The sequence below is a fragment of the Eschrichtius robustus genome, chromosome 7, assembly GCF_028021215.1.
Source record: "Eschrichtius robustus isolate mEscRob2 chromosome 7, mEscRob2.pri, whole genome shotgun sequence".
NCBI classification, from domain to species: domain Eukaryota; kingdom Metazoa; phylum Chordata; class Mammalia; order Artiodactyla; family Eschrichtiidae; genus Eschrichtius; species Eschrichtius robustus.
The window spans coordinates 125,934,771-125,949,814 of record NC_090830.1 but is presented as its reverse complement, the minus strand read 5'-3'; the positions used below and the strand labels follow the sequence as shown (position 1 = coordinate 125,949,814).

The 15,044-nt window shown below is 36.1% G+C and overlaps 1 protein-coding gene across 1 annotated transcript in view; it reads left to right on the top strand.

Moving 5' to 3' along the window:
* Positions 1-15,044, top strand: part of PDZD8 (PDZ domain containing 8) — an 85,863-nt gene that overhangs the window by 52,723 nt on the left and 18,096 nt on the right. The gene's annotated exons all lie outside the window — the stretch shown is intronic.

Below are 15,044 nucleotides of genomic sequence, written 5' to 3'. Positions count from 1 at the left end.
AAAATACACAAAAACAGTGCTTTACTCTCAACATTTTTTTTTAATTTTATTTATTTATTTTTGGCTGTGTTGGGTCTTCGCTGCTGCATGCAGGCTTTTCTCTAGTTGCAGCGAGCGGGGGCTACTCTTCATTGCTGCGCCACGGGCTTCTCATTGCGGTGGCTTCTCTTGTTGTGGAACATGGGTTCTAGGCGCATGGGCTCTAGAGCGCAGGCTCAGTAGTTGTAGCCCACAGGCTTAGTTGCTCCACTGCATGTGGGATCTTCCCAGACCAGGGCTTGAACCCATGCCCCCTGTGCTGGCAGGCGGATTCTTAACCACTGCACCACCAGGAAATGCCCTCTCAACGTGTTTTAATTGGACTTGTTTGGGTTCTTTGGATTCCTAAATGAGTAAAAATTGTCACTAGTTATTAGCTGATTTGTTGAGCTAATAACCAACAACCAAACAACTCAACCAAAGTTGAGTTGGTGTTTTCTGAATATTCTGCATAGCAGTTTTAATAGCAGTTATGTTATGCTTCTTGGAATTTGCATAAATCTAGTTGTCTATTAAAGATTTTAGAGCATTTATCAAGATGTTGTCTACAGAATTTCTTTATTAAGCCCATGAAGTTTCACAATGAAAGTAGAATCCCAGAATTTTATGGCTGAAATAGGGAAGAAAAAAAAATCAGTGTGCTAAAGGGATCCTCAGCTTTTTTTTGTAAAGAAAATTTATTTAATTTACTAAGCATATACTGAAATATTGGGCTGGCCAAAAAGTTCGTTCGAGTTTTTTTCACACCATCTTAGGGTTTGGTAATAATAAAATTCCAAGAGTGCTTTTGGAACCCCTAGACCTCTCCAGAGTTGCTTTTAGTCTGTTTTAAGGTAAGATCTATTTAGCACATCAGTAGTTTTTTGCAGGAATAAATTATAGTTGTGTTCTTTAAAGCTGTATTTAGTAAGTTAGATGTTTAGCTGTTTCTATCACATTTAACTCTTGGTGGCAGTATAGCAAATCCTATGGTTATTATTTGTAGCCAATATTTAGGAAAACTCTCTCTCTATTATGTCTTCATTATACTGGTGAATAGGTACTTTTGAACTGTACTACCTAGCTGTTTTATAGTAGTAGTAATGTGCTTTTTGGTATTTCTGGGATAGTCTGTTATTCTTCATAGCATTTTTAAAAAGTTAAAATTCTCTTAAATAGATACATAAGCATATTGCCATGCTGTCAAAAATTATGACTTTTAATGGTTATGTGGTATTTTTTTGGATGCCTCTTTGACTTTTAAATTGTTTCCAATTTCTCCATGTAATAATTGTGAACATTCTTATATAAAAAATTGAGCAGTGTGAAATTCTTTTGGAATAAATAGAGAAATTTTAATGAGTATGAGAAAGTAGGGAGAGGTAAAGCTGGAAAGGGAAGATGGGCTGACCTCCAGAGTTTGAATGTATGAAAGCAGTTGGGAGAATAGGATTTGGGGCATGGGAATGACAGGGTCAAAATAGTTTTTTTTTAGGAAAATCTCCCCTTTCTCTCATGGTTGTTCATGCCACCTTTAAGTTACATCTCAAGCAGTTTGAAGCAACTCCTCAGAGAAAATAACCAGCTTTATAATTTGTTCTGAAATAATAAATACATGAAAAAGCAGTATTGTTTTGTCTAGGTATGAAATGGTCATAACTTGCCATTGCAATTGGCATTTTCAGTTTCCTTTATTATACTTGCAAAAATATGAGATTAGACAGCTTTAATATTTTGTAGCAAAGGTTAGTAAGACTTTAATCTTGAGTCATAATTTTAGATCTTAGCATATGTCATAGGTAGTTTTGGAGAAGGAATTCTAGGTTACTAATTACATCTGGTGTCAAAAATGTCAGCAGCACTGAAGTGTCTCCAGGCACTAAATTACATATGTCTGAATTTAATAACTCTAGGGAGGAGAATTAGAGTGTTTCTCAAGATTACCTAAAGCATTACAGAATAGGATTTGATAATTTGAGATACATTGTAAATTTGGCTAGCAAAAAAGTACATCATTAAAAAAAAAGTATGCTAAAAAGTATTTGAGTTTAGAAGCTATCTTTGTATAAATAAATAATTCAGGTTTAAATCAGTTTTTTTAATTTTGAAATTTATTAAGTGAAGTTAGCCACCAGTTTCAATGAATATGCAGAATGAAAGAAAAATTAATTACATATTTTAAATATGCCTTTGAGTTTTTCAGACATTTTTTAAAGCATAATGTACCTTATGCTGTTAAATTAGGGAAGATCAATAATAGATGGAAAGTTTTAAATTTGTAGTATTTGCACAAATATGGGGGGGTGGTGGAGATGGGTTGGGCAGGTGTGGAGATGGAACACTTGTAATGCAATAGCTGCGAGTCCTAGCAAAATCTAATGAATAGTGGCTTAAGCAAGAAAAGGAATTATCTGTCTTGTGTGATAAGCCCTGGGTTAGTATGGCAGCTCAGCAATATTGTAATCAAGGAGCATGGCTCTTATTGGCTTTCTCCTCCATCATCCATAGCACAGGGTTTTTGTCTCCATGGTTGCAAGATGGCTAATGCACCCCTAGGTATCCATCTTTCAAGAAAAAGGGTGAGGCGTAAGGCATGCCGAAGAGACATGTCAGCCAGGTTTTGGTTTTCTAAAATGCTTTCCTAGAAGTTCCACTTATATCTCATTGGCTAGAACTAAATCATGTGGCCTCCCCCAGCGGTAAGGAAGTATGGGGAATCATTTTAGTTTTTCAGCCTTAGTAGAGGTAGAAGGCAAGGGAAAAAGAGTTACTAATGCCTTTTAGGAGGCCGGTCCACAGTCTTGCCACAAGAAAAATTCAAATTCATTTGATGACTTTTTATTTTTAATGGAATTTTTCTTGAATTGGGATATCAGGAAATAGTTGAAAAGAAGAATTTAATAAATACCCTGCATAGAACCTACTTCCTATTTATTAGATATCTGAGGAAAGTTTGGATCAAAATCAGACACTTAGGTCAGTGCCCTGCTTATTAGCTCATTTGCACAATGAAAGAGCTCATAGGGTAAATGAGGTACTTTGTGGTAGTGTTTGTTCCTTAAAAATAATAAATAAGGAAGATTCCTCCTGAGAATCCCATAAGATTTGATAGCAAATAAATTAGAAATTAGGCTTAAACAAAAATTATAAGATCATCTTGCAAGAGATGAGAGAGCCAATACTAAAAATGTTTACCTACACCAAAAGAGACAAGGCACTTTATGATTTATTTCAGTCTGTTGCATTATGCAGGTGTGGCGATGATAATTTGCTTCCCTTTCACTAGGGAAGAAAATTCAAGGAGTTTTCAGATTTTAAAAAAGTTTCAGGCCATGATATTTCAGTAGGAAACTATGAAAACAACTGTATAACTCTAGAATTTATACTACTTATCAAATAACATTCACAATAAAATTAATCTGACATATATTAAACATATTGAGTATACATAATCATTATTATATGCATGGTAAAGCAAACAGATCTCATAAATGTCACATAGACACACATAGTTTTTAAGAGGGAGAGATCCTGAGTCTTACCCTCCCAGAGTTGGAGTTCCCTCATCTTTGACCACCCACTTGCTTTACCCTTAGCCCCAGACATAAAATAGGTTATCAGTAAATGTTCTTTTCTCTTACTCTCTCTCAACTATCCTGCCTGTGCCATCCATGTCTTCTCTTCCATCGTTTATCCCCACTGTCACTGGAGTCTTCAAACATTGTTTTATTCTTGGTGCAACCTGGAATTCTTGAGGCCGTTTGGAGAGAAGAGAAGAAGGCACCATGAATATGAGCTGTGGAACCTCTGAATCTGGGAGCTCTGGGGTAGAGGAAAAAGCACTGGGGGCCTTTTGGCACCCGGCTGTTCAGTCTAGTTCTTTCCCTTGTTCTCCATTCTGAATAAAAGGAGTTATGAAAAGAGTTTTAATTTTAAAAACAAGCTTTTTAATGTACATTTTTTGATACTAACCCTATTCCCTCTCCTTCCACCCTACCACACTATGCACTCAGACACTTGATAGCAATTGTCCTTTGTAAGGGTCAAGTCTTTCCTTCTCTAATTAGAGATAGAAGGCTAAAAATCTAACTTGTTAAGTCAGTCCATTGGCGTAAATATGTCACTGTCAAAGAGGAAGGAAGAATATCGATTTCTTCCTTTGAAGTGGAGATGAATGAGAAAAGAATCTTCCCTGAATATATTAGGTGGACAAAAGAGAGATCCTGGAACAGTCATGTGTTCATTGTAAAAAGAAGTAGAAGCACTTCATGTAGCCCAGTATGCAGGTACCAGAGGGAACTATGGTTAAAGACATTAGGAAATGTCATATTTCAGATCTGTCTGAAAAATAAGAAGTAATAAATTCCTGAAAAGCATTCAGCAAACAACTTGGGGAGAGTCCATAAATAATAATTTGGAGCTCTTAATCAGAATGAATGTTTTCCTTTCAGAGGGTTATATGGTGTCAGCTGGCCACTTGAAATTGGCCACTGCTATAAGAAGGGCTTTAGATAGGGTCTACTGCACCCAAAATTATGAAGTCAGAAGAATTATCTAGAGTCTAGACTTTATCTTTTTGTTTGATTTGAGTGGTACTTTTCCTTCTCTGTACTGCTGCTTCCCTATCAAAACCTCATTTTTTTATATATATAATTTTATTTATTTATTTATTTATTTTTGGCTGCGTTGGGTCTTCATTGCTGCATGCGGGCTTTCTGTAGTCGCGGAGTGCGGGGGCTACTCTTCATTGCGGTGCACGGGCTTGTCATTGAGGTGGCTTCTCTTTGTTGCAGAGCACGGGCTCTAGGTGTGCGGGCTTCAGTAGTTGTGGCACGCGGGCTCAGTAGTTGTGGCTCGTGGGCTCCAGAACACACACTCAGTAGTTGTGGTGCACAGGCCCAGTTGCTCCACAGCATGTGAGATCTTCCCAGACCAGAGCTCAAACCCATGTCCCCTGCATTGGCAGGCAGATTCTTAACCACTGTGCCACCAGGGAAGTCCCAAAACCTCATTTTCTGAAAGGATCTGATTCTGAGAAATAAGTAATTTATATCAGGTTCCCTTCCATTTTCTTTTAAACATAGCCTTACATTTAGACATTTGAGGAGATGATGCCTACTTTCTAAGAACTGTCAGTGTAGGAAAAGAGACATGTGAACCAAATATGTCACATATGTAATACTTCAGAGTCTATGAAATATTGATACTTTTACCGTATACAAAGACCCAAAGTCTTTTGCCCGTAGGATCTGTACTTGCTCCCTTAAATCCCACTACCTCGAACAAAACTAGACTGTGTGTGGTATTCTGATAATTAGGAGACAATTTGGGAGTGGTGTTAGTGGAATCATTTTAGAGCAGAGGCAAGGAAGGCTCTGAAACTATGGGGAGATGGAATTTGAGTGGAAAGGCCTTCATAATAAGATCAGCCATGTTTAATTGCCAAAGATTGAGCCTGATAATATGCCTTATAGAGTTCAGTGAGTCTCCCTTTACTTCCAGAGTAGCGGTTAGGGCCACTGAATACAGGAAACATTTGGTAGAGGGAGAGTAGTCATTTTGGAGAAAATACAATGTATAGGGAAATCTTTCCTGTCTAATATGAAGATGCCATACAAGCATATAGAAGAAATGGGAACAGTAAATGCATTCTCAGCTTTCAGAAAGCTTTTAATGAAGATCCATACCAGAGGTTCCCAAATCATCTAATTACTAGGAGGATATTTTACCACAGATAGATCTGCATTAAGGGTAGGGGAAACAGGGTGAAAATGACCAGGTGTGATATCCTGAATGATCGAGTCCGGGACTTTGATCAGTTTTCACAAGTGATCTAAAATAGCACTGTCCAATAGAAATAAAATGCATGCCACTTAGGTAATTTTAAGTTTTCTTGTAGCCATATTTTTTTAAGTAGAAATTAACAAGTAAACAATTTTAGTAATCTTTTATTTGACCCATACACCTAAAATATTGTCATTTCCACATGTAATCAACATAAAAATTAAGGAGATTTTTTTTATAGTCTTTGAAACCTGGAGGATATTTTACACTTAGAGCACATCACAATTCATCCTAGCCACACTTCAAGTGCTCAGCCACATGCGGCTAGTGGTGACTGTATCAGACAGCACAGATGTAGAGGGAGCAACATACAATATAATATTCAGATCTGCACATGTCATTAAACTTCTGTCGATAAAACGTGCCAAGTTAAAAGGTACAAAATTGAGAAAGCTCTCTCAGGACAAATATGTAAGAAAGAATTCCAAACTGCCTAAAATATGTGAGATCTAGGCTCCCTAAAGAAATAGACAATATATCATTGTACCTCCAAAACAAGACAACTTTTCATTAGAGTGGGTGTCACAAAATGAATATGCTTATTTTAAAACTATGAAGTTCTCAGAGAGAATAAATTATTTGTACATTTCTGGTTTCTATAATACAAGAAATTTATAATTGCTAGATAAGGTGGGGAGAAAGAACTGAACTTTATATGGAAGTGAGATAGCCATATAAAGATAAATGGATGGGAAAAAATTAATGTTCTTCAGCTGAAAAGACAAAGGTGGGTGAATGATTAACGGAAGCATATAAATATACAAAGTAAACAATAGAATGATCAACAGATTTATGGAGCAAGGAACTAAGTCTCTGGGTCTATGAAGATAAATCTCATGGCGCTAATGATAATTACATGCTAAATGCTAAAAGAAGGGCACTTAAAAGGTCTTTGGTAGTACTGCATACTATGTACTTGCTGATAGACTTTGCAGGAGCACAAATATGCTATATTCTATTTATGCTATGTGTCCTGCACCTAGTAGAATTCCTGGCATGTTGCAGTTGTTCAGTGAATGTCCTGGGAGGAGGGAGGGGAGGATAAGTGGCCTTCATGGCTCCATACTTCTCACAGGACAGGCTCACCATGCTTCCAGCTTCTGCTTGATGCTCCAGCCCCTGGCCTCACCTAACACTACTTCTTCCCTCTGTCCTTCCAGCTGAAGGGTGGTAGTGACTATCTGAGACAGAGTTGCTTCACTGTCTCCTGTTTGGTTCTCAGTTCTTCCATCACTGAGTAGCCATTTCCTCCTTTTAAAGTCCTTCTGTTTCAAATATTTATGTGTGTCTGCCTTCTTATCAGTCCCTAACTGACTCACCAACCAATCATCATTTCTCTGGGAAACCTTTCCTAATGAGCATGAAACTCTTTGTTAATATTTATCACAGTTGGGAGTTTTCATTTATATTTGTATGATAATTTGATTGGGGTTATCTCTGCCAGTATCTTCCTTTACAGCAGATACCATGATTGTTTTTGCTTTCAGCACTTGGCATTTAGTGGGTATTCAATAAATGTTTTTGGGAACACTGAAGCTGTCTGTTTAGCTATGAGCCTCCATTTACCCTTAACCTTTTTTCTTCCAAACTTTCAGCATGACATAGTTACATTTCTGTCTCTTTTCTTCCTTCAAAGCTATCTCTGATGTATGGTTTAAGCAAATAAAAATGTTTAGGTTGAGGAGGTCCACAAAATTAGATTTACTGCTCAATATTCCTTCTGTATAAAAAGCCTGGTTTTTAGAGTGAGGAGTTTACAAATACGGTACATAATGGTATAATGGCATTATTTAAAATATCAGAAGAACTTCTTACCCAATGCGTGTAGTTCAGCATAGCCTAAATAAAATGACTGTGGGATCTAAAATTTTACTTGCCTTACTTCCCTTTTAGTTTTGGAGAGTTTTAGAAGTTCTTGCTGAATGATATTTGTCCATGAATTATTGAGTGTACATACAAAGAGTCTCAAAGAACTCCCTAAAGAACTGTGGTTTCAAGTAAGAACATCAGAGACAGACAAATTTATAAATACATTAGGCTAGATGCTTCAGAGTTGGCATTTTGGTGTGTTTGTTTAAGGCCAGATGCCTTGCAGATAGTATTATTTGGTGCTCCTATTTAACCATTTGCCATTTACAGTCTTAATCTTGTCAAAAGGAAGAGAAAGATTAAAGCAAATAAAGCTTTTTTGAAAATGTCAGTTTTTATGAAAACTCTGGTTTAGTTCCATTTGATAATATTTGCGAATACAGTAGGGACCAAAGAAATTTTAACCATATGTAATGTTCTATAATTTGGCTTCTTAAATAAACTAAATGCCTTTGAGCTTTCGTAGTAAATCCTATTCAGCATTTCCACTCTTAAAGTTCATCTTGGTTAGAAATGAGGGATGCCGTTTTCTGTCTCATATTTTCTAAGTGTGTTTAATATGATTGTGAAATTCTGTGAAAAGAGTAGAAACTTAGGTTAAAATATAGAAGTGTCTCCAAATCAAGTCAGTGTAAGGCACTGGGTATGAGAAAGAAGAAACTGAGTATGAGGTGCAAGGCAATGAGAATGTGGTCCCTTCCTTCAAGGAGGAGGAAATAAGAACAGTATGATGAGCATCAATATTACTATAGCATATGAATGCTCTAAGAGAGTTTCATAATAAAGTACTATGAGGTTCTGTTGAAGGGGAGATAGCATTCTTTTGGAAAAACCAGGAAAGAATATTTTGAGGTGACATTTGAGCCAAGCCTCACAGTATATATAGGATTTTAAAATGGTAGTAAGGAGGGCATTTCAAGGTGGAAAACATGGGGTAAACACAAATAAAGAGTATGAATGTTTGAGTATGTTTAGGATACATTGAGTCATCCAGGTTGGCTGAAGAATATGGTAATGCAGGAAGATCATGCAAAACAAGAGTAAAAGGATTGGACCATGTTATCCAATTAAAGAAGTGCTTTAAATACCGGCCTAAGAAGTTTGGCTGTTACTCCCAGACAGTTAGCAGTTATGGAGGCTTTTAAAATGAAAGTGATCTCATCACAATCTTGCTTTAGGCAGACTTGGCTCTCACTTTGAGTCTTAGCTATTTCACTTATTGACAGAAGGATATTTCATTTATTGACAGTCCCCAAACCTATCTCATCCACAAGTATTTTATTCCTCTATAAAATGGGAATGATAGTGCTTCACATGGTTGTGTAAGGGATAAATGAGACTCTGTATATTAAAATGTCTAGTACAGTATCTGGCATATATTAGGTAGTAAGATGTTTACTAAATCTGGCAGCAAATGGGTAAAGTCAAGGATGATTTGACAAGGGGAAGACTTGAAATAGAAGAGGTGAAGGGTAATGAAGGTCTGAAACAGAATGGTGGTGAAAATGGAAAATAGAATCATTGTGGCTTGGATACCACTGGAAATGGAGGGGGTTTTGGAGAAGGAGAGAGGAAGCCAGAAAGACGAGAGCAATGAGGAGGGAGAAGGAAGAAGAGGAAGGAGATCTCATTCTGGATGTGTTGAAGTTGAGGTACAGTGATGGTCAAAAGTCAGTCCAGAGATGGATTTTTTTTTTTTATGTGCTGCTTTGATTATTCATTTTCGTTTGTTTGTTTTTAATATTTTCAGTGCTGTTGATGAAAGTTTTAGTATCTGGTAAGTTGAAAACTTTATTTGGGGTATATGCTCTGTTTTTAGATTTCTTTTTTCAAGTAGGATAAAGAGAAGCAGAATGGTTTCACAAAAGAATAATAAGAATCTAAATATTTTTTTGAAAGAGCTTTTGAGAACAAGTTAAGGAAATAATATTAATGAAACTTAAACGTTGGTTTTAATAAAACTTAAACATTCTGTTTCTTAGAACCCTCCAGTTCACTGCAATCCAAGTAAAACTGATTCACTAAGTTCATACTTTGTCATGAACTAAAACATTCCTATTCAAGGCACAGTAGCACCTTACCGTAGAAATCCATTTAGCCAAATAGCTCATTTTCTGAGTCATACACTCAGATGCAGGATACAGAACTAGGAAATAAACAATTTAGAAAAGTGTTAGAGAGGTTTTGTCAGAGATCCTGCAGTGTATACAATTCCTTGCCCATGTGCGTTCAGTCCAGTGATATTTAGGAGCAATAACAAGATGTGAGTGATTTCTCTGTGCCTCTCAGGATTTTAAGACATACGCATTAACCATTTAATTCTTACAACAACTCCATGAGAATAGGCACTATTATCATCTCCATTTTATGTATGAGGAAACTGAGACACAGAGAGAAAGTAACCTACCCAGATCATCCAGCTAAGCAGGTGGTAAAAGCAGTCTGCACACCCAGAGCCGGTATTCTTCATTACTGTACCGTCTCCATGAATGGTGGCTTCAGGTCCAGCTCTTCCACTCAAGTTCTATGCCCGTGAACAAGTTATTTCATAATCTCTAAAAAAGAGATAATAGTAATGGTTAAACACTTTGCCCAGTATCATGGTAACTGTAACAGTAACTTTTATTACTGAACTTGACCCAAATGCCGCCTCTTTTGCTCCATTGTTTTTAGTGCTATCTGATATTTTGTATATCCTTATAAATCCCCCTCTCCCTTTTAAGTCCTTCCTATAACAAGGGGAGGAGGACAAGGAAATAGCTTCCTCAAAGGATAGTGTTGTTTTAAGACAAGAGTTTCAAATGGTGACTTTTAAGAACCTCAGCAAGTTTATTAAAGGCTATTATAAGAAGGATAGAGATCAACTAGCTGTTGGCCATCTCAGCTGAGGGTAAAGCATTGACAAACTTAAATTTCAGGAAGGTTTAAGACAAGTAAGAACTTCTTAGGAATAAAGAGTGTTAATGTCATAGCACAGTAAAAAAAGTCTAGATGTCTGTAATAATAGAATATTAGAACATATAGGAAGTAGTAGCACTCATTTTTGCATTTTACTATAAATGTGAAGTTTATCATTTACTTATTGAAGGTACTTTAAGATGCATAGGCCAAAAGTAAAAGCAGGTTGAAATTTGTGTTATCATCTTCAAACAGCCAACTGGAAAGGGCAGCAACAACAACGCTTAATACATGTGCCCTATTAAATGAGTATTTCCATAAGGTGTTGTGTATTTCTCCACGTAAATATTGACCATGAATAGCATTTAAAGTCGGTTTAGGGACAGCTCCGTTTCCCATTTGTAAGCATGTTGATTACATTGATACTGGATTGTACTAGGCAAATATGTGGTTATATTTGAAAGCTGTTTATATATAAATAGTATGCTCTATACTGGAAGAGATAATGTTTTTATTAATCACTGTAAAAAAAGACTACTTCTGGGTCAAAAATTATATTTCTTTAAAGGTTATCAAGTGATTATCTTAGAGTATAGACAGACAGCTTGTTTTCTAAATGATGTGTGAGTTATCTTTCATAAATTGATCAACACTGAGAATGTTGTCAGAAGTCTAAGTAAGAAACCATTGAGCATAAGGAAGTAGCTATCATGAAGCAGAGTTTTAGTTTTTGTGGTGATACATTCATTTGTGAAATTGGAGGATACTTGCATATTTTAACAGTAAAATCAGTAATTTCTATAAGATAAAAGTGATATATGTTTGGAAATTGGTATGAGCTTTCTTTAATTGCCCATATTAAAAATAAATTCAGAAGGCTATAAAGAAAGCTGCAAAAGTCAGCCATAATCCTACTATCCAGAGAAACCACTAATAACTTTTTAGAAGAACTTTATAAATACAAGTATACACACACTATTCATGAGGTATGTTTATGGTTCTCTTTTTTTTTTTTTTTTAACGTCTTTTTTAGAGTATAATTGCTTTACAATGTTGTGTTAGTTTCTGCTAACAAAGTGAATCAGCTATATGTATACATATATCCCCATATCCCCTCCCTCTTGCGCCTCCCTCCCACCCTCCTTATCCCACCCCTCTAGGTAGTCATAAAGCACTGAGCTGATCTCCCTGTGCTATGCGGCTGCTTCCCACGAGCTATTTTACGTTTGGTAGTGTGTATGTGTCAGTGCTACTCCCTGACGTCGTCCCAGCTTCCCCTCCCTGCCTCCCGTCCCTGTGTCCTCAGGTCCATTCTCTACATCTGTCTTTATTCCTGTCCCGCTCTTAGGTATGGTTCTTTAAATAAGAATAAAATGAGATTGTGTATTTTATAACCTACTTTTTTTTCCAACTTAGCAATATACTGAGGGCATATTTTCATCTCCATATACATGTATTATTGTTTTTATATCTGCATGATATTCCACTGGGTACCATAATTTATTTAACCAATCCTTTATTGATAAACATTTAGACTTTTTCCAATTTTTTGATGTTGTAGAGAAATCTATAATGGCAGTGTATATATATTCATGCACATTTAAGTCATGGTTTGGCACACTTTTTCTATAAAGGGCCAGATAGGAAATATTCTAGGCTTTGTGGGCCAGATAGTAACTGTTGCAACTACTCAACTCCGCTGTTTTAACTCTAAAGCGGACAGAGACAATACTTAAACAAATGAGTGTGGCTGTTTTCCAATAAAACTTTTTTAAAACAGCTATAGTTTGCTGACCCCGATTATGATTCCTTGATCAAAGATTACGCAAAAATAAAAGGCTAGTAATATATATTTCAAAATTGCATCCCAGCTAGAATCAAGTCTATAAATTAGATAATAGTATTGTATCAATGTTAATTTTCTGACCTTGATAATTGTACTATGGTTATATAAGAAAATGTCCTTGTTAGGAAATACACACTTAAATATTTAATGGTGAGGGGGCATCATGTCTGCAGCTTATTTTCAAATGGTTCAGGAAAAAATATGCAGAGAGAGAAAAAATGTTAATAATTGGTACATCTAGATTTAGGATAAATGGAAACCCTTAGTACCATTTTTGCAACATTTCTGTAAGTTTGGAATTATTTCAAGATAAAAAGTAATAAAAAACAATCTGGCCCTGAAGCTCTCATACTTCCTTAGTGAGGTGTAAATCACCCTGTAGAAGGACATTGGTAACATAGGAAGCTGAGGGTTGACCTGGTGATTCAGAATCAGAGCTGTTTCTATTTGACAAAGGAATTAAAAAGGGCAAGAGTGTTCCACTCCATTGTTCCCATAACAACTCAGACTTTACATACTTTTCAGAGTTTTTTATTTCACTGGAATAGTTGTATAAATTTTAAATTATTATAGTTTCAGATCAAAATATTAATGGAGACTTCAATCACATTTAAAAAGGGAGAGAGAAGAAACCCTTTGTATTGCAAGGTAATCATTTGGACGTGATTACTTTCCTAACAGCCTTTCAACCTGGGCAAAGGATCAGTTTTATTCTTTGGATCTCTTAGGTCAATTGTATTTGTATAATGGACTTTATTTTCTCAGCATATTTCTACATCTTTGTTGTCTCTCAGATGAGGCAATGAAAGGATGCAGTCCTAATTTACCATTCAGTTGCTTTAGAGACAAGGTTATCAGATGGCCAAGCTGGCATTCCGTTTTAGAGATTGAGGGGCCTCACTTGTATTTTCACCCCAGAAAGAGGTCTTCCTAATCCACCTGAAGAGAGATAATAAAAGTGCCTGGATTGTGCTAGATATTTATTCCTGGAGTTCATTTAATCTTGACAACAACCCAGTGTGGTAGACATTAGTATCTTCTTTTTACAAATAAGACTCACAGAGGCTAACTCACTTGCCTGAGACCGCAAAACTAGTAAACGTTAGAGTTAGAATTCAGACCCAACACTGAATACAGACCATCCCAGACACTTCAAGAAAGAATTTTGAATCTGTCCTAGTACTGAGGAGGAGTTGATTTCAGTATTTTTGTTGTTGTTTGTTTTGTTTTTTAACTATTCATTAAGAAGTGATTACTGAAAATGTAGGCATTCTACTGACAAAGAAAATGTTTACATGTAAAATCCATGTGAGAGAATTTAGGATTTATTCCCTGTATTATGCAAATATGCCCCTTTAAGAACCCCCCCCCCCTTTTAAAAGTAATTTTTGTCATCATTTGGGACGGGGCATGAAAATTTACTTCTGGAGTGGCACTCTTTTATTTATCTGGCTTATGAGTTTAAGATCTGTTATGATTTAAACCTTTATGAAGTGGTTAAACTTTAATGACAGGTCTTTGAACGGTTTTGTGGGAGTTGATAGTAATTTGTATGCCAAGAGATAAAAACAAGACATTTGCCGTATGTCTGTTTCAAGAGTTATACTTTATGTGAAAAAGGTGGTATGATTACATGCATCCCAATTGTGAATCCTCTTTGCTGATAAGAGACAGTTTCAAAGGAGACCGCTAATAAGCATAGTATCTCCTTTTTTCTGTTAGAGTGATAAATCTGAATGGAGGACGATTGAGAATTTAGTTGAATCCTTGGAAGCAAAATAGTTACCCAGTAGTTGAGAGTCCCATGAAATATTTCAGTTTGAATCTTCTGTGCTGTTAAAACTGCCTGAGTGTAAAAGTAGATTAAATTGATACAGAATGACCCTTCAGAGACTCAGTATTTCTCTTTCTTATGTTTCCTTTTTCATTCTAGAACCTAAACATTGTTTTATTAACTTCTCAGAATTATAATTTATTGACATACGCTTTAAAAGCAGAAATTGAGTAATAGTACTCTAGTTCTAACTCAGTTACTTCATAACTGAGCCAAATGTTACTTGCGTTACTTTACACTCAAGTGTGTTTGTGTGGGGGAGAAGAAGAGGGAGAAGAAGAGAGGAGGGGAAGGGGAGACAATGAGTATGAATAAGAACATGCACTTTTCCTTGTGAGTGTTTAGCATGGTACTAATGAAGTTAGTGGAATCATCAATTATGGTTGTGATTTTTAAAGGTGATGGATGGTAAAATATGAAATCTGGCTCTAGATCTTCAACAGCCTCATTGCTGCTTCTAATTGAGATGGACAGTAAGCTGTTGGTCCCTAGCCAAGCAGTAATCTGTGCCCTGTAACCGTAAACAAATTGGTTTGACATCTGGTTTTCAAGCAAATGACCAGAAAGTTATACCTCTAACACACTCTGTGCCGAGTTTGTTGTACATCGAAGTTCCCCTTGCAAACAGCTCAGTAACTTATTTAATATAAAAGTTGTTCTAGTTTTAGAAATCTTGACATCTCAAATATAAATCAGAGTTTGGGGATAAATCTTTAATACTCTAGTCATAATTGC